Below are 21,613 nucleotides of genomic sequence, written 5' to 3'. Positions count from 1 at the left end.
TGCCACTGCATGTTTCCTGAACTCCCCATGCTGACAGCCCTATGTTGCTTTTCTCCAACGTACATTGCCACTCACTGCCTATTCTAATTCAGGCCCTCTGATTCACACCACCTCGTGATGTTGTTCTCACTCCTACTAGTGAATGGCCTGTTAGAAACCCTTACAATGTGCACGACCCTGCGATGTTTATCTGAAACCTATCCTTAATTGCCACTGCACGTTTCATTACCTCCCCATGCTGACCACCCCGTGGTGCTTTTCTCCATTCTAAATGCCACTCACTGCCTATCCGAATTCAGGCCCTCTGATTCACACCACCCCGTGATGTTTTTCTCACTCCTACTAGTGAATGGCCTGTTAGAAACCCTTACAATGCGCACCTCCCCACGACGTTTTTAAGAAACCTCTTCTACATTGCCACTGCATGGTTCCTGACCTCCCCATGTTGACCACCCCTTGGTGCATTTTTCTATTTTACATTGCCACTCACTGCCTATCCTGATTCAGGCCCTCGAATTCACACCACGCCGTGATGTTTTTTTCACTCCTACTAGTGAATGGCCTGTTAGAAACACTTAAAATGCGCAGCAACCCACAATGTTTTTCAGAAACCTATCCTACATTGCCTCTGCATGTTTCCTGACCTCCCAATGCTGACCACCCCATGGTTCTTTTCTGCATCCTACATTGACACTCACTGCCTATCCTTATTCAGGCATTCCGAATCACACCATCGCATGATGTTTTTCTCAGTCCTACAAGTGAATGGCCTGCTAGAAACACTTACAATGCGCACGAACCCACGATGTGTTTCAGAAACATATCCTACTTTGCCACTGCATGTTTCCTAACCTCCCACTGCTGACCACCCCGTGGTGCTTTTCTACATCCTATATTGCCACTCACTGTCTATGCGAATTTAGCCCCTCCGATTCACCCCACCCCGTGACGTTTTTCTCACTTCTATTAGTGAATGGCCTGTTAGAAACCCTTACAATGCGCACCACCCCACGATGTTTTTCAGAAACCTATCCTGCATTGCCACTGCATGTTTACTGACCTTCCATAAAGACCACCCCGTGGTGCTTTTCTCCACTTTACATTGCCACTCACTGCCTATCCTGATTCAGGCTCTCCGATTCACGCCAGGCCGTGACATTTTTGTCACTTCTACTAGTGAATGGCCTGTTAGAAACCCTAACAATGCGCACCAACACGCGATGTTTTTCAGAAACCTATCCTAGATTGCCACTGCATGTTTCCTGACCTCCCCATGCTGACCACCGCGTGGTGCTTTTCTGCATGCTACATTGCCACTCACTGCCTGTCCTGATTCAGGTCCTCTGATTCACAACACCCCATGATGTTTTTAATCACTCCTACTAGTGAATGGCCTGTTAGAAACACTTACATTGCGCACCACCACGCAATATTTTTCAGAAACCTATCCTACATTGCCACTGCATGTTTCCTGACCTCCCCATGCTGACCGCCCCGTGGAGCTTTTCTCCATCCTACATTGCCACTCACTGCCTATCCTGATTCAGGCCTTCTGATTCACACCACCCCGTGATGTTGTTCTCACTCCTACTAGTGAATGGCCTGTTTGAAACCCTTACAATGCGCAAAACCCAGCGATGTTTTTCAGAAACCTATCCTACATTGCACTTCATGTTTCCTGACCTCCCCATGCTGACCACCAAATTGTGATTTTCTCCGTCTTACATTGCCACTCACTGCCTATCCTAATTTAGGCCCTCATTCACACCACCCCGTGCTGTTGTTCTCACTCGTACTAGTGAATGGCCTGTTAGAAATACTTACAATGTGCACCACCCCACGATGTTTTTCAGAAACCTATCCTGCATTGCCACTGCATGTTTCCTGACCTCCCCATGCTGAACACCCTGTGGTGCTTTTCTACATCCTACATTGCCACTCACTGCCTATCCGAATTCAGGCCCTCCTACTCACCCCACCCCTTGATGGTTTTCTCACTCCTACTAGTCAATGGCCTGTTAGAAACACTTACAATGCTCACCTCCACGCGATGTTTTTCAGAAATCTATCACACATTGCCACTGCATGTTTCCTAACCTCCCCATGCTGACCACCCCGTGGTGCTTATCTCCATTTTAAATTGCCACTCACTGCCTATCCTGATTCAGGCCCTCCTATTCACACCACCCCGTGATGTTTTTCTCACACCTACTAGTGAATGGCCTGTTAGAAACCCTTACAATGCGCACTACCCCGCGATGTTTATCAGAAACCTATCATACATTGCCACTGCATGTTTCCTGACCTCCCCATCCTGACCTCCCCGTTCTGCTTTTCTCCATTCTACATGGCCACTCACTGTCTGGGATGATTCAGGCCCTCAGATTCACAACACATCATGATGTATTTCTCACTCCTACTAGGGAATGGCCTGTTAGAAACCCTTACAGTGCGCACCACACCGCGATGTTTTTCAGAAACCTAACCTACATTACCACTGCGTCTGTCCTGCCCTCAACGTGCTGACCACCCTGTGGTGCTTTTCTACATCCTACATTGCCACTCACTGACAATTCGAATTCAGGCCCTCTGATTCACACCACCCCGTGATGTTTTTCTCACTCCTACTTGTAAATGGCTTGTTAGAAACGCTTATAATGCGCCCCACCCTGTGATGTTTTTCAGAAACTTATCCTACATTGCCACTGCATGTTTCCTGACCTCCCAATGTTGCCCACCCTGTGGTGCTTTTCTCTATTCTTCATTGCCACTCACTGCCTATTCTAATTCAGGCCCTCCGATTCACACTATGCCGTGCTGTTGTTCTCACTCCTACTAGTGAATGGCCTGTTACAATCCATTACAATGCGCACCACTCCGCAATGTTTTTCAGAAACCTATCCTACATTGCACTTCTTGTTTCCTAACCTCCCCATGCTGACCACCAAGTGGTGATTTTCTCCTTCCTACATTGCCACTCACTGAGTATCCTAATTTAGGCCCTCATTCACACCACCCCATGATGTTGTTCTCACTTGTATTAATGAATTGCCTGTTAGAAACCCTTACAATGCGTCCCACCCCACCATGTTTATCAGAAACCTATCCTACATTGCCATTGCATCTGTCTTGACCTCCCCATGCTGACCACCTTGTGATGCTTTTCTCCATTCTACATTGCCACTCACTGCCTATCCGGATTCAGGCCCTCTGATTCACACCAGCCCGTGATGTTGTTCTCACTCCTACTAGTGAATGTAATGTAACACACACCCATACAATGCGCACCACCACGTGATGTTTTTCTCACTCCTACTAGTGAATGTAATGTAACACTCACCCATACAATGCGCACCACCCCGTGAAATTTTACTTAAACCTATCCTACATTGCCACTGCATGTTTCCTGACCTCCCCATCCTGACCACCCCATTGTGCTTTTCTCCATTCTACATTGCCACTCACTGTCTATGCTGATTCAGGTCCTCCGATTCACACCACATCATGATGTATTTCTCACTCCTACTATTGAATCGCATGTTAGAAACCCTTACAATACGCACCACCCCGTGATGTTTTTCCGAAACCTATCCTACATTGTCACTGCATGTTTCCTGAAATCTCCATGCTGATCTAACCATGGTGCTTTTCTACATCCTACATTGCCACTCACTGCCTATCCTGATTCAGGCCATCCGATTCACACCACCCCGTGATGTTTTTCTCAGTCCTACTTGTGAATGGCTTGTTAGAAACGCTTATAATGCGCACCACCACGGAATGTTTTTCAGAAACCTATCCTCCATTGCCACTTCCTGTTTCCTGACCTCTGCATCCTGACCACCCCGTGGTGCTTTTCTCCATTTTACATTGCCACTCACAGCCTATCCTGATTCAGGCCCTCCGATTCACACCACAAAGTGATGTTTGCTTCACTTCTACAATTTAATGGCCTGTTAGAAACCATTACAATGCGCACCAACCTGCCACGTTTATCAGAAACATATCCTACATTGCCACTGCATGTTTCATTACTTTCCCATGCTGACAAACCCGTGGTTCTTTTCTCCATCCTACATTGCCATTTACTGCCTATCCTAATTCAGGCCCTCCAATTCACACCACCCCGTGATGTTGTTCTCACTCCTACTAGTGAATGGCCTATTAGATACCCTTACAATGCGCACCACCCTGCCATGTTTATCAGAAACCTATCCTAAATTGCCACTGCCTGTTTCCATACCTCCCCATGCTGACAAACACGTGGTGCTTTTCTCCATCCTACATTGCCACTCACTGCCTATCCTAATTCAGGCCCTCTGATTCACACCAGCCCGTGATGTTTTTCAGAAACCTGTTCTACATTGCCACTGCATGTTTCCTGACCTCCCCATGCTGACCACCCCTTGGTGCTTTTCTCCATTTTACATTGCCACACACTGCCTATCCTGATTCAGGTCCTCCAATTCACACCATGCCGTGATGTTTTTTTCACTCCTACTAGTCTATGGCCTGTTAGAAACACTTACAATGCACACCAACCCACGTTGTTTTTCTGAAACCTATCCTACATTGCCAAAGCATGTTTCCTGATCCTCCCCATGCTTACCACCCCTTGGTGCTTTTCTCCATTTTACATTGCCACACACTGCCTATCCTGATTCAGGTCCTCCAATTCACACCATGCCGTGATGTTTTTTTCACTCCTACTAGTCTATGGCCTTTTAGAAACACTTACAATGCACACCAACCCGCGTTGTTTTTCTGAAACCTATCCTACATTGCCAAAGCATGTTTCCTGATCCTCAACATGCTGACCACCCCCTGGTGCTTCTCTCCATCCCACATTGACAGTCACTGCCAATCCTGATTCAGGCATTCCAATTCACACCACCCCGTGATGATTTTCTCACTCCTACTAGTGAATGGGATGTTAGAAAGCCTTACAATGCTCACAAACCCGCGATGTTTTTCAGAAACCTATCCTACATTGCCACTGCATGTTTCCTTACCTCCCCATGCTGACCAGCCCATGGTGCTTTTCTCCATCCTACATTCACACTCACTCCCTATCCTGATTCAGGCCCTCCGATTCACACCACGCCGTGATGTATTTCTCACTCCCACTTGTGAATGTCTTGTTAGAAACGCATACAATGACACCACCCCGTGGTGTTTTTCATAAACCTATCCTACATTGACACTGCATGTTTCCTGACCTCCCCATCCTGACCACCCCGTTGTGCTTTTCTCCATTCTACATTGTCACTCACTGTCTTTGCTGATTCAGGCCCTGGGATTCACACCACATCATGATGTATTTCTCACTCCTACTAGTGAATGGCCTGTTAGAAACCCTTACGATGCGCACCACCCCGCGATGTTTTTCAGAAACCTATCCTACATTGCCACTGCATGTTTCCTGAACTCTCCATGCTGACCTCCCCATGGTGCTTTTCTACATCCTACATTTCCACTCACTGCCTATCCTGATTCAAGCCATCCGATTCACACCACCCCGTGATGTTTTTCTCACTCCTACTAGTGAATGGCCTGTTAGAAACTCTTACAATGCGCACTTCCCCATGATGTTTTTCAGAAACCTATCATACATTGCCACTGCATGTTTCCTGACCTCCCCATCCTGACCTCCCCGATCTGCTTTTCTCCATTCTACATGGCCACTCACTGTCTGGGATGATTCAGGCCCTTGGATACACAACACATCATGATGTATTTCTCACTCCTACTAGTGAATGGCCTGTTAGAAACCCTTACAATGCGCACCACACCACGATGTTTTTCAGAAACCTAACCTACATTGCCAGTGCGTATGTCCTGACCTCAACGTGCTAACCACCCTGTGGTGCTTTTCTACATCCTACATTGCCACTCACTGCCTATCCGAATTCAGGCCCTCCGATTCACACCACCCCGTGATGTTTTTCTCAGTCCTACTTGTGAATGGCTTGTTTGAAACGCTTATAATGCGCACCACCACGGAATGTTTTTCAGAAACCTATCCTCCATTGCCACTTCATGTTTCCTGACCTCTGCATGCTGACCACGCCGTGGTGCTTTTCTCCATTTTATATTGCCACTCACAGACTATCCTGATTCAGGCCCTCCGATTCACACCACCCGGTGATGTTTTTTTCACTCCTACTATTGAATGGCCTGTTAGAAACCATTACAATGCGCAACAACCTGCGATGCTTGTGATATACCTATCCTACATTGCCACTGCATGTTTGCTGACCTCCCCATGTTGCCCATCCCGTGGTGCTTTTCTCCATTCTCCATTCCCACTCACTGCCTATTCTAATTCAGGTCATCCATTTCACACCAGCTCGTGCTGTTTTTCTCACTGCTACTAGTGCATGGCCTGCTAAAAACCCTTACAATGCCCACCACCCCGCGATGTTTTTTACAAACCTATCCTACATTGCCACTGCATGTTTCCTGACCTCACCATGCTGACCGCCCCGTGGTGCTTTTCTCCATCCTACATTGCCACTCACTGCCTATCCTGATTCAGGCCTACCGATTCACAACACCCCGTGATGTTTTCTCAATTCTACTAGTGAAAGGCCTGTTAGAAACACTTTTAATGCGCACCACCCCACGATGTTTTGCAGAAATCTATCCAACATTGCCACTGCATGTTTCCTGAACTCCCCATGCTGACAAACCATGGTGCTTTTCTCCAAAGTACATTGCCACTCACTGCCTATTCTAATTCAGGCCCTCCGATTCACAGCACCTCGTGATGTTGTTCTCACTCCTACTAGTGAATGGCCTGTTAGAAACCATTACAATGTGCACCACCCTGCGATGTTTATCTGAAACCTATCCTAAATTGCCACTGCATGTTTCATTACCTCCCCATGCTGACCACCCCATGGTGCTTTTCTCCTTCCGACAATGCCAATCACTGCCTATCCTAATTTAGGCCCGCCTGCACACCACCCTGTGATATTTTTCTCACTCTTACTAGTGAATGGCCTGTTAGAAAACATTACAATGCGCACCACCCAGCGATGTTTTTCAGAAACCTATCCTACATTGCCACTGCATGTTTTCTGACTTCCCATGCTGACCACCCCTTAGTGCTTTTCTCCATCCTACATTGCCACTCCCTGCCTATCCGAATTCAGGCCCTCTGACTCACACCACCCCGTGATGTTTTTATCACTCCTACTAGTGACCGGCCTGTTAGAAACCCTTACAATGCACACCTCCCCGCTATGTTTTTCAGAAAGCTATTCTACATTGCCACTGCATGTTTCTTGACCTCCCCATGTTGACCACCCCTTGGTGCTTTTTTCTATTTTACATTGCCACTCACTTCCTATCCTGATTCAGGCCCTCCAATTCACACCACATCGTGAGGTTGTTTTCACTCCTAGTAGTGAATGGCCTGTTACAAACCCTTACAATATGCAGCAACCCGCGATGCTTTTCAGAGACCTATCCTACATTGCCACTGCATGTTTCCTGATCTCTCCATGCTGACCACTCCGTGGTGCTTTTCTACATCCTACATTGCCACTCACTGCCTATCCTGATTCAGGCCCTACGATTAACACCACCCCGTGATGTTTTTTTTTCAATCCTACCAGTGAGTAGCCTGTTAGAAACCCTTACAATGCGCACCACCCTGAGATTTTTATCAGAAACCTATCCTACATTGCCACTGCATGGTTCTTGACCTCCCCATGCTGACAAATCCGTGGTTCTTTTCTCCACTCTACATTGCCATTCACTGCCTATCCTAAATCAGGCCCTCCGAATCACACCACCCCGTGATGTTTTTCTCAGTCCTACTTGTGAATTGCTTGTTAGATACGCGTATAATGCGCAACACCCCGTGATGTTTTTCAGAAACTTATCCTACATTGCCACTGCATGTTTCCTGACCTCCCCATGTTGCGCACCCCGTGGTGCTTTTCTCTATTCTTCATTGTCAATCACTGCATATCCTAATTCACGCCCTCAGATTCACACCACCCCGTGCTGTTGCTCTCACTCTTACTAGTGAATGGACTGTTACAAACCCTTACAATGCGCACCACTCTGCGATGGTTTTCAGAAACCTATCCTACATTGCACCTCCTGTTTCCTGACCTACACATGCTGACCATCAAGTGTTGATTTTCTCCTTCCTACATTACCACTCACTGTGTATCCTAATTTAGGCCCTCATTCACACCATCCCGTGATGTTGTTCTCACTCGTACTAATGAATGGCCTGTTAGAAACCCTTACAATGCGCACCACCCCACGGTGTTAATCAGAAATCTATCCTACATTGCCACTGTTTCTATACTGACCTCCCCATGCTCACCACCCTGTGGTGCTTTTCTCCGTCCTACATCGCCAATCACTGCCTATCTGAATTCAGGCCCTCCGATTCACACCAGCCCGTGATGTTTTTCTCACTCCTACTAGTGAATGGCCTGTTAGAAACCCTTACAATGCTCACCACCCCGCGATGTTTTTCACAAACCTATCCGACATTTCCACTGCATGTTTCATTACCTCCCCATGCTGACAAACCCGTGGTTCTCTTCTCCATCCTACATTGCCATTTACTGCCTATCCTAATTCTGGCCCTCCGATTCACACCACCCCGTGATGTTTTTCTCACTCCTACTTGTGAATGCTTGTTAGAAACGCTTATAATGTGGCCCACCCCGTGATGTTTTTCAGAAACTTATCCTACATTGCCACTGCATGTTTCCTGACCTCCCCATGTTGCCCACCCCGTGGTGCTTTTCTCTAATTTTTATTGCCATTCACTGCGTATCCTAATTCAGGCCCTCTGATTCACACCACCCCATGCTGTTGTTCTCACTCCTACTAGTGAATGGCTTGTTACAAACACTTACAATGCGCTTCACTCCGCGATGTTTTCAGAAACCTATCCTACATTGCACTTCATGTTTCCTGACCTCCCCATGCTGACCGTTAAGTGGTGATTTTCTCCTTCCTACATTGCCACTCACTGTCTATCCTAATTTAAGCCCTCATTCACACCATCCCGTGCTGTTGTTCTCACTCGTACTAGTGAATTCCCTGTTAGAAACCCTTACAATGCGCACCATCCCGCGATGTTTATCAGAAACCTATCCTACATTGTCACTGCATGTTTCCTGCCCTCCCCATCCTGACCACCCTCTGGTGCTTTTCTCCATTCCTACATTGCCACTCACTGCGTATCCTAATTAAGGCCCTCTGATTCACACCACCCAGTGATGTTTTTCTCACTCCTACTAGTGAATGGACTGTTAGAAACCCTTACAATGCACACCACCCCGCGATGTTTTTCAGAAACCTATACTACATTGACACTGCAAGTTTCCTGACCTCCCCATGCTGACCACCCCGTTGTGCTTTTCTCCATTCTACATTGCCACTCACTGTCTATGCTGATTCAGGTCCTCGGATTCACACCACATCATGATGTAGTTCTCACTCCTACTAGTTAATGGCCTGTTAGAAACCCTTACAATGCGCACAACCCCCGATGTATTTCAGAAACCTATTCTACATTGCCAATGCATCTGTCCTGACCTCCCCATGCTGACCACCCCGTTGTGCTTTTCTCCATTCTACATTGCCACTCACTGTCTATGCTGATTCAGGTCCTCGGATTCACACCACATCATGATGTAGATCTCACTCCTACTAGTTAATGGCCTGTTAGAAACCCTTACAATGCGCACCACCCCCGATGTATTTCAGAAACCTATTCTACATTGCCAATGCATCTGTCCTGACCTCCCCATGCTGACCACCCTGTGGTGCTTTTCTCCATCCTACATTGCCACTCACTGCCTATCCTATTTAAGGACCTCCGATTCACACCAGCCCGTGATGTGTTTTCTCACTCCTACTAGTGAATGGCCTGATAGAAAACCTTACAATGTTCCCTACCCCACGATATTTTGCAGAAACCTATCCTACATTGCCTCTGCATGTTTCCTGACTTCCCCAGGCAAACCACCTCGTTGTGCTTTTCTCCATTTTACATTACCACTCACTGCCTATCCTGATTCAGGCCCTCCGTTTCACACCACGCTGTGATGTTTTTTTCACTCCTACTAGTGAATGGTCTGTTAGAAACACTGACAATGTGTACCAATCCGCGATGCTTTTCAGAAACCTATCCTACATTGCCACGGCATGTTTCCTGAATTCTCCGTCCTGACGACCCCGTGGTGCTTTTGTACACCCTACATTTCCACTCACCGCCTATCCTGTTTCAGGCCATCCGATTCACCCCACCCCGTGATGTTTTTTTCACTCCTAGCAGTGAATAGCCGTTAGAAACCCTTACAATGTGCACCACCCTGCGATGTTTATCAGAAACCTATCCTACATTGCCACTGCATGTTTCATTACCTCCCCATGCTGACAAACCCGTGGTTCTTTTCTCCATCCTACATTGCCATTCACTGTCTATCCTAATTCAGGCCCTCCGATTTACACCATGCCGTGATGTTTTTCTCACTCCTACTTGTGAATGGCTTGTTAGAAACGCTTATAATGCGCACCACCCCGCAATGTTTTTCAGAAACCTATCCTACATTGCCACTGCATGTTTCCTGACCTCCCCATGTTGCCCAGCCCGTGGTGCTTTTCTCTATTCTTCATTGCCACTCACTGCCTATCCTGATTCAGGCATTCCGATTCACACCATCGCATGATGTTTTTCTCAGTCCTACTAGTAATAGGCATGTGAGAAACCATTACAATGCGCACCACCCCGCGATGATTTTTGAAACCTATCCTACATTGCCATCGCTTGTTTCCTGCTCTCCCCATGCTGACAACCCTGTGGTGCTTTTCTCCATTCTTCATTCCCACTCAATGCCTATACTAATTCAGGCCCTCCGATTCACACCAGCCCGTGCCGTTGTTCTCACTCCTACCAGTTAATGGCCTGTTACAAACCCTTACAATGCGCACCACTCCGCGAATTTTTTCACAAACCTATCCTCTATTGCCACTGCATGTTTCCAGACCTCCCCATGCTGACCGCCCCGTGGTGCTTTTCTCCATCCTACATTACCACTCACTGCCTATCCTGATTCAGTACTTCCGATTCACAACACCCCGTGATGTTTTCACAATCCTACTAGTGAAAGGCCTGTTAGAAACACTTACAATGCGCACCACACCGCAATGTTTTGCAGAAACCTATCCTACATTGCCACTGCATGTTTCCTGAACTCCCCATGCTGACAGCCCCATGGTGTTTTTCTGCAATGTACATTGCCACTCACTGCCCATTCTAATTCAGGCCCTCTGATTCACACCACCTCGTGATGTTGTTCTCACTCCTACTAGTGAATGGCCTGTTAGAAACCCTTACAATGTGCATGACCCTGCGATGTTTATCTTAAACCTATCCTAAATTGCCACTGCATGTTTCATTACCTCCCCATGCTGACCACCCCGTGGTGCTTTTCTCCTTCCGACATTGAAAATCACTGCGTATCCTAATTTAGGCCTGCGTTCACACCACCCTGTGATGTTTTTCTCACTCTTACTAGTGAATGGCCTGTTAGATAACATTACAATGCGCACCACCCAGCGATGTTTTTCAGAAACCTATCCTACATTGCCTCTGCATGTACCCTGACCACCCCATGCTGACCACCCCATTTTGCTTTTCTCCATCCTACATTGCTACTCACTGCCTATATTGATTCAGGCATTCCGATTCACACCATCGTATGATGTTTTTCTCAGTCCTACTAGTGATAGGCCTGTGAGAAACCCTTACAATGCGCACCACCCGGTGATATTTTTTAGAAAACTATCCTACATTGCCACTGCATGTTTCCAGACCTCCCCATGCTGACTGCCCCGTGGTGCCTTTCTCCATCCTACATTGCCACTCACTGCCTATCCTGATTCAGGCCTTCCGATTCACAACACCCCGTGATGTTTTCTCAATCCTACTAGTGAGAGGCCTGTTAGAAACCGTTCAATGTGCACCACACCGCAATGTTTTGCAGAAACCTATCCTACATTGCCACTGCATGTTTCCTGAACTCCCCATGCTGACAGCCCTATGTTGCTTTTCTCCAATGTACATTGCCACTCACTGCCTATTCTAATTCAGGCCCTCTGATTCACACCACCTCGTGATGTTGTTCTCACTCCTACTAGTGAATGGCCTGTTAGAAACCCTTACAATGTGCACGACCCTGCGATGTTTATCTGAAACCTATCCTTAATTGCCACTGCACGTTTCATTACCTCCCCATGCTGACCACCCCGTGGTGCTTTTCTCCATCCTAAATGCCACTCACTGCCTATCCGAATTCAGGCCCTCTGATTCACACCACCACGTGATGTTTTTCTCACTCCTACTAGTGAATGGCCTGTTAGAAACCCTTACAATGCGCACCTCCCCACGACGTTTTTAAGAAACCTCTTCTACATTGCCACTGCATGTTTCCTGACCTCCCCATGTTGACCTCCCCTTGGTGCTTTTTTCTATTTTACATTGCCCCTCACTGCCTATCCTGATTCAGGCCCTCGAATTCACACCATGCCGTGATGTTTTTTTCACTCCTACTAGTGAATGGCCTGTTAGAAACACTTAAAATGCGCACCAACCCACAATGTTTTTCAGAAACCTATCGTACGTTGCCTCTGCATGTTTCCTGACCTCCCAATGCTGACCACCACATGGTTCTTTTCTGCATCCTACATTGACACTCACTGCCTATCCTTATTCAGGCATTCCGATTCACACCATCGCATGATGTTTTTCTCAGTCCTACTAGTGAATGGCCTGCTAGAAACACTTACAATGCGCACGAACCCACGATGTGTTTCAGAAACCTATCCTACTTTGCCACTGCATGTTTCCTAACCTCCCACTGCTGACCACCCCGTGGTGCTTTTCTACATCCTATATTGCCACTCACTGTCTATGCGAATTTAGCCCCTCCGATTCACCCCACCCCGTGACGTTTTTCTCACTCCTATTAGTGAATGGCCTGTTAGAAACCCTTACAATGCGCACCACCCCACGATGTTTTTCAGAAACCTATCCTACATTGCCACTGCATGTTTACTGACCTTCCATACAGACCACCCCGTGGTGCTTTTCTCCATCCTACATTGCTACTCTCTGCCTGTCCTAATTCAGGTCCTCCAATTCACACAACCTTGTGATGATTTTCTCACTCCTAGTAGTGATAGGCCTGTGAGAAACCCTTACAATGCGCACCACCCCACGATGTTTTTTAGAAACCTATCCTACATTGCCATCGCTTGTTTCCTGCCCTCCCCATGCTGACCACCCCGTGGTGCTTTTCTCCATCCTACATTGCCACTCACTTCCTATCCTATTTCAGGCCCTCTGATTCACATCAGCCTGTGATGTTTTTCTTACTACTACTTGTGAATGGCCTGTTAGAACCCTTTACAATGCACACCACCTCGCAATGTTTTTCACAAACCTATCCTACATTGCCACTGCATGTTTCCTGAACTCCCCATGCTTACCACGCTGTCTTGCTTTTCTCCATCCTACATTACCACTCACTGCCTTATCTAATGCCGGCCCTCCGATTCACACCAGCCCGTGATGTTATTCTCACTCCTACTATTGAATGGCCTGTTAGAAACCCTTACCAAGCGCACCACCATGTGATGTTTCTCAGAAACCTATCCTACATTGCCACCGCATGTTTACTGACATCCCTATGCTCAATAACCCGTGATGCTTTTCTCCATCCTACATTGCCACTTAGTGCCTACCTAATTCAGGCCCTCCGATTCACACCACCCCGTGATGTTTTTCTCACTCCTACTAGTGAATGGCCTGTTAGAAACCCTTACAATGCGCACCACCGCGCGGTGTTTTTCAGAAACCTATCCTACATTGCCCCCGCGTGTTTCCTGACCTCCCCATGCTGACCACTCCTTGGTGCTTCTCTCCATCCTACATTGCCACTCAGTGCCTATCCGAATTCAGGCCCTCCGATTCACACCCCCCGTGATATTTTTCTCACACCTACTAGTGAATTGCCAGTTACAAACCCTTACAATGCGCACCATCCCGCGATGTATTTCAGAAACCTATCCTACCTTGCCACCGCATGTTTCCTGACCTCCCCATGCTGACCCCCCCCCCCGTGGTGCTTTTCTCCATCCTACATTGCCACTCACTGCCTATCCTAATTCTGGCCCTCAGGTCCACACCACCCATTTATGTTTTTATCATTCCTACTAGTGAATGACGTGTTTGAAACACTTACAATGCGCACCACCCTGCGATGTTTTTCAGGAACATATCCTACATTGCCACCGCATGTTTCCTGACCTCCCCATGATGACGACCTCGTGGTGCTTTTCTCCATCCTCCATTGCCACTCACTGCCTATGCTGATTCAGGCCCTCAGATTCAAACCACCCTGTGATGTTTTTCTCACTCCTACTAGTGAATGGCCTGTTAGAAAACCACACAATGCGCACCACTCCGCGATGTTTTTCCGAAACCTATCCTACATTGCCACCGCATGTTTCCTGACCTCGCCTTGCTAACTACGGGGTGATGATTTTTTCCAGCCTACGTTGCCACTCACTGCCTATGGTAATTCAGGCCCTCTGAGTCACACCACCCCGTGATGTTTTTCTCACTCCTACTATTGAATTGACTGTTAGAAACCCTTACAATGTGCCCCAACCCGTGATGTTTTTCAAAAACGTATACTACATTGACACTGCAAGTTTCATGACCTCACCTTCCTTACGACCTTTTGGTGCTTTTCTCCATCCTCCATTGCAACTCACTGCCTATGCTGATTCAGGCCCACCGATTCACACAACCCCGTGATGTTTTTCTCACTACTACTAATGAATGGTCTGTTAGAAGCCCTTACAATTCGAACCACCCCGTGATGTTTTTCAGAATCCTATCCTACATTGCCACTGCATGTTTACTGCCCTCCCCATGCTGACCACCCCATCTTGCTTTTCTCCATCCTACATTGCCAGTCACTGCCTATCCTTATTCAGGCCCTTCGATTCCCACCACACCATGATGTTTTTCTCACTCCTACTAGTGAACAGCCTTTTATAAACCCTTAAAATGGACACCAACCCGCGATGTTTTTCAGAAACGTATCCTATATTGCCACTGCATGTTTCCTGGTCTCACCATGCTGACCACCCCGTCTTGCTTTTCTCCAACCTAAATTGCCACTATTCTAATTAGAATTAGAATAGGAGGGCACTATTACTGCCCTCCCCATGCTGACCACCCCATCTTGCTTTTCTCCATCCTACATTGCCAGTCACTGCCTATCCTTATTCAAGCCCTCCGAATCACACCACCCCGTGATGTTTTTCTCACTCCTACTAGTGAATCGCCTGTTAGAAATCCTTACAATGCGCATCACCCCGCGATGTTTTTCAGGAACATATCCTACATGGCCACCGCATGTTTCCTGACCTCCCCATGCTGACCACCACGTGTTGCTTTTCTCCATCCTACATTGCTACACTCTGCCTGTCCTAATTCAGCTCCTCCGATTCACACCACCCCGTGATGTTTTTCTCACTCTTACTATTCATAGGCCTGTGAGAAACCCTTTCAATGCGCACCACCCCGCGATGTATTTTAGAAACCTATCTTACATTGCCACCGCTTGTTTCCTGATCTCCACATGCTGACCACCCCGTGGTGTTTTTATCCATCCTACATTGCCACTCACTTCCTATCCTATTTCAGGCCCTCCGATTCACACCACCCCATGATGTTTTTCTCACTCCTACTAGTGAATGGCCTGTTAGAAACCTTTACAATGCGCACCACCCTGCGATGTTTTTCAGAAACCTATCATACATAGCCACTGCATGTTTCCTGATCTCCCCATGCTGACTACTCCGTGCTGCTTTTCTGCATCCTACATAACCACTGCCTGCCTCCTCTTACTCAGGCCCTCCGATTCACACCACCCCGTGATGTTGTTCTCACTCCTACTAGTGAATAGCCTGTTAGAAACCCTGACGATGCGCACCACCCTGCGATGTTTATCAGAAACCTAGCCTTCATGGCCACGGCATGTTTCCTGACCTCCCCATGCTGACCACCCCGTGGTGATTTTCTCCATTCTACATTGCTACTCACTGCCTGTCCTAATTCAGGTCCTCCGATTCACACAACCTTGTGATGATTTTCTCACTCCTAGTAGTGGTAGGCCTGTGAGAAACCCTTACAATGCGCACCAACCCACGATGTTTTTTAGAAACCTATCCTACATTGCCATCGCTTGTTTCCTGCCCTCCCCATGCTGACCACCCCGTGGTGCTTTTCTCCATCATACATTGCCACGCACTGCGTATCCTAATTCAGTTCCTCCGATTCACACCACACCGTGATGTTTTTCTAACTCCTACTAGTGAATGGCCTATTATAAACCCTTACAATTCGCACCACACCGCGATGTTTTTCAGAAACCTGTCCTACATTGCCATCGCATGTTCCTGCCCTCCCCATGCTGACCACCCCATCTTGCTTTTCTCCATCCTACATTGCCAGTCAGTGCCTATCCTTATTCAGGCCCTCCGATTCCCACCACACCATGATGTTTTTCTCACTCCTACTAGTGAACGGCCTGTTATAAACCCTTACAATGACACCAAGCCGCGATGTTATTCAGAAACGTATCCTATATTGCCACTGCATGTTTCCTGATCTCACCATGCTGACCACCCCGTCTTGCTTTTCTCCATCCTAAATTGCCACTCACTGCCTATTCTAATTCAGGCCCTCTGAATCACACCACCCCGTGATGTTTTTCTCACTCCTACTAGTGAATCGCCTGTTAGAAACCCTTACAATGCGCATCACCCCGCGATGTTTTTCAGAAACATATCCTACATGGCCACCGCATGTTTCCTGACCTCCCCATGCTGACCACCCCGTGTTGCTTTTCTCCATCCTACATTGCTACTCTCTGCCTGTCCTAATTCAGCTCCTCCGATTCACACCACCCCGTGATGTTTTTCTCACTCTTACTATTGATAGGCCTGTGAGAAACCCTTTCAATGCGCACCACCCCGCGATGTATTTTAGAAACCTATCTTACATTGCCACCGCTTGTTTCCTGATCTCCACATGCTGACCACCACGTGGTGCTTTTCTCCATCCTACATTGCCACTCACTTCCTATCCTATTTCAGGCCCTCCGATTAACACCACCCCGTGATGTTTTTCTCACTCCTACTAGTGAATGGCCTGTTAGAAACCCTTACAATGCGCACCACCCCGCCATGTTTTTCACAAACCTATCCTACATTGCCACGGCATTTTTCCTGAACTCCCCATGCTTACCATGCTGTCTTGCTTTTCTCCATCCTACATTACCACACACTGCCTTATCTAATGCCGGCCCTCCGATTCACACCACCCCATGATGTTATTCTCACTCCTACTAGTGAATGGCCTGTTAGAAATCCTTACCAAGCGCACCACCATGCGATGTTTTTCAGAAACCTATCCTACATTGCCACCGCATGTTTCCTGACATCCCTATGCTGAATAACCCGTGGTGCTTTTCTCCATCCTACATTGCCACTCAGTGCCTACCTAATTCAGGCCCTCCGATTCACACCACCCTGTGATGTTTGTCTCACTCCTACTAGTGAATGGCCTGTTAGAAACCCTTACAATGCGGACCACCCCGTGATGTTTTTTGGAAACCTATGCTACATTGCCACCACATGTTTCCTGACCTCCTCATGTTGACACCCAATGGTGCTTTTCTCCATCCTACATTTCCACTCACTGCCTATCCGAATTCAGGCCCTCTGATTCACACCACCCCGTGATGTATTTCTCACTCCTACTAGTGAATGCCCTTTTAGAAACCCTTACAATGCGCACCACCCCGCGATGTTTTTTAGAAACCAGTCCTACATTGCCACAGCATGTTTCCGGAACATCCCCATGCTGACCAACCCGTGGTGATTTTTCTCCATCCTCCATTGGACTCAGTGCCTATGCTGATTTAGGCCCTCCAATTCACACCACCCCGTGATGTTTTTCTCACTCTTACTAGTGAAAGGCCTGTTAGAAAACAATACAATGCGCACCACTCCGCGATGTTTACCAGAAACCTATCCTACATTGCCACCGCATGTTTCCTGACCTCGCCTTGCTAACTACGGGGTGATGCTTTTCTCCATCCTACATTGCCACTCACTGCCTATGCTAACTAAGGCCCTCTGATTCACAACACCCCGTGATGTTAATCTCACTCCTCCAAGTGAATGGCCTGATAGAAAACCAGACAATGCGCACCACCCCGCGATGTTTTTCAGAAACCTATCCTACATTGCCACCACGTGTTCCTAACCTCCCAATGCTGACCACACCGTGGTGCTTTTCTCCATCCTACATTGCCACTCACTTCCTATCCTATTTCAGGCCCTCTGATTCACATCACCCCATGATGTTTTTCTCACTCCTACTAGTGAATGACGTGTTTGACACCCTTGCAATGCGCACCACGCCGCGATGTTTTTCAGGAACATATCCTACATTGCCACTGCATGTTTCCTGACCTCCCCATGCTGACAACCCCATGGTGCTTTTCTCCAAAGTACATTGCCACTCACTCCCTATTCTAATTCAGGCCCTCCGATTCACACCATCCCGTGATGTGGTTCTCACTCCTACTAGTAGTGAATGGCTTGTTAGAATCCTTTACAATGCGCACCACCCAGCGATGTTTTTAAGAAACCTATCCTACATTGCACTTCATTTTTCCTGACCTCCCATGCTGACCACCAAATGGTGATTTTCTCCGTCCTACATTGCCACTCACTGCCTATCCTAATTTAGGCCCTCATTCACACCACCCCGTGCTGTTGTTCTCACTCGTACTAGTGAATGGCTTGTTACAAACACTTACAATGTGCACCACCCCGGGATGTTTTTCAGACACCTATCCTACATTGCCACCGCATGTTTCCTGACCTCCCCATGCTGACCAACCTGTGGTGCTTTTCTACATCCTACATTGACTCTCACTGCCTATCCAAATTCAGGCCCTCCGTTTCACACCAGCCTGTGATGCTTTTCTCACTCCTACTAGTGAATGGCCTGTTAGAAACCCTTACAATGCACACCACCACGCGATGTTTTTCAGAAATCTATCCTACATTACCACTGCATGTTTCCTAACCTCCCCATGCTGACCATCCCGTGGTGCTTTTCTCCATTTTACATTGCCACTCACTGCCTATCCTGATTCAGGCACTCCGATTCACACCACGCCGTGATATTTTTTTCACTCCTACTAGTGAATTGTCTGTTTGAAAACCTTACAATGCGCAACAACCCACGATGTTTTTCAGAAACCTATCCTAAATTGCCACTGCATGTTACCTGGACTCCCCATGCTGACCACACCGTGGTGCTTTTCTACATCCTACGTTGCCACTCTCTGCCTATCCTGATTCATGCCCTCAGATTCACACCACCCCATGATGTTTTTCTCACTCCTACTAGTAAATGGCCTGTTAGAAACCCTTACAATTCGCACCACACCGCGATGTTTTTCAGAAACCTGTCCTACATTGCCATCGCATGTTCCTGCCCTCCCCATGCTGACCACCCCATCTTGCTTTTCTCCATCCTACATTGCCAGTCAGTGCCTATCCTTATTCAGGCCCTCCGATTCCCAACACACCATGATGTTTTTCTCACTCCTACTAGTGAACGGCCTGTTATAAACCCTTACAATGGACACCAAGCCGCGATGTTATTCAGAAACGTATCCTATATTGCCACTGCATGTTTCCTGATCTCACCATGCTGACCACCCCGTCTTGCTTTTCTCCATCCTAAATTGCCACTCACTGCCTATTCTAATTCAGGCCCTCTGAATCACACCACCCCGTGATGTTTTTCTCACTCCTACTAGTGAATCGCCTGTTAGAAACCCTTACAATGCGCATCACCCCGCGATGTTTTTCAGAAACATATCCTACATGGCCACCGCATGTTTCCTGACCTCCCCATGCTGACCACCCCGTGTTGCTTTTCTCCATCCTACATTGCTACTCTCTGCCTGTCCTAATTCAGCTCCTCCGATTCACACCACCCCGTGATGATTTTCTCACTCTTACTATTGATAGGCCTGTGAGAAACCCTTTCAATGCGCACCACCCCGCGATGTATTTTAGAAACCTATCTTACATTGCCACCGCTTGTTTCCTGATCTCCACATGCTGACCACCCCGTGGTGCTTTTCTCCATCCTACATTGCCACTCACTTCCTATCCTATTTCAGGCCCTCCGATTCACACCACCCCGTGATGTTTTTCTCACTCCTACTAGTGAATGGCCTGTTAGAAACCCTTACAATGCGCACCACCCCGCCATGTTTTTCACAAACCTATCCTACATTGCCACGGCATTTTTCCTGAACTCCCCATGCTTACCCTGCTGTCTTGCTTTTCTCCATCCTACATTACCACACACTGCCTTATCTAATGCCGGCCCTCCGATTCACACCACCCCATGATGTTATTCTAACTCCTACTAGTGAATGGCCTGTTAGAAATCCTTACCAAGCGCACCACCATGCGATGTTTTTCAGAAACCTATCCTACATTGCCACCGCATGTTTCCTGACATCCCTATGCTGAATAACCCGTGGTGCTTTTCTCCATCCTACATTGCCACTCAATGCCTACCTAATTCAGGCCCTCCGATTCACACCACCCTGTGATGTTTGTCTCACTCCTACTAGTGAATGGCCTGTTAGAAACCGTTACAATGCGGACCACCCCGTGATGTTTTTTGGAAACCTATGCTACATTGCCACCACATGTTTCCTGACCTCCCCATGCTGACACCCAATGGTGCTTTTCTCCATCCTACATTTCCACTCACTGCCTATCCGAATTCAGGCCCTCTGATTCACACCACCCCGTGATGTATTTCTCACTCCTACTAGTGAATGCCCTTTTAGAAACCCTTACAATGCGCACCACCCTGCGATGTTTTTTAGAAACCAGTCCTACATTGCCACAGCATGTTTCCGGAACATCCCCATGCTGACCAACCCGTGGTGATTTTTCTCCATCCTCCATTGGACTCAGTGCCTATGCTGATTTAGGCCCTCCAATTCACACCACCCCGTGATGTTTTTCTCACTCTTACTAGTGAAAGGCCTGTTAGAAAACAATACAATGCGCACCACTCCGCGATGTTTACCAGAAACCTATCCTACATTGCCACCGCATGTTTCCTGACCTCGCCTTGCTAACTACGGGGTGATGCTTTTCTCCATCCTACATTGCCACTCACTGCCTATGCTAACTAAGGCCCTCTGATTCACACCACCCCGTGATGTTAATCTCACTCCTCCAAGTGAATGGCCTGATAGAAAACCAGACAATGCGCACCACCCCGCGATGTTTTTCAGAAACCTGTCCTACATTGCCATCGCATGTTCCTGACCTCCCAATGATGACCACCCCGTGGTGCTTTTCTCCACTTTACATTGCCACTCACTGCCTATCCTGATTCAGGCTTTCCGATTCACGCCAGGCCGTGACATTTTTT

The sequence above is a fragment of the Cavia porcellus genome, unplaced genomic scaffold (assembly GCF_034190915.1).
Source record: "Cavia porcellus strain 051 isolate PalLab524CR breed Dunkin Hartley unplaced genomic scaffold, mCavPor4.1 scaffold_35, whole genome shotgun sequence".
Lineage (NCBI taxonomy): Eukaryota > Metazoa > Chordata > Mammalia > Rodentia > Caviidae > Cavia > Cavia porcellus.
This window is presented reverse-complemented; position numbering follows the sequence as displayed.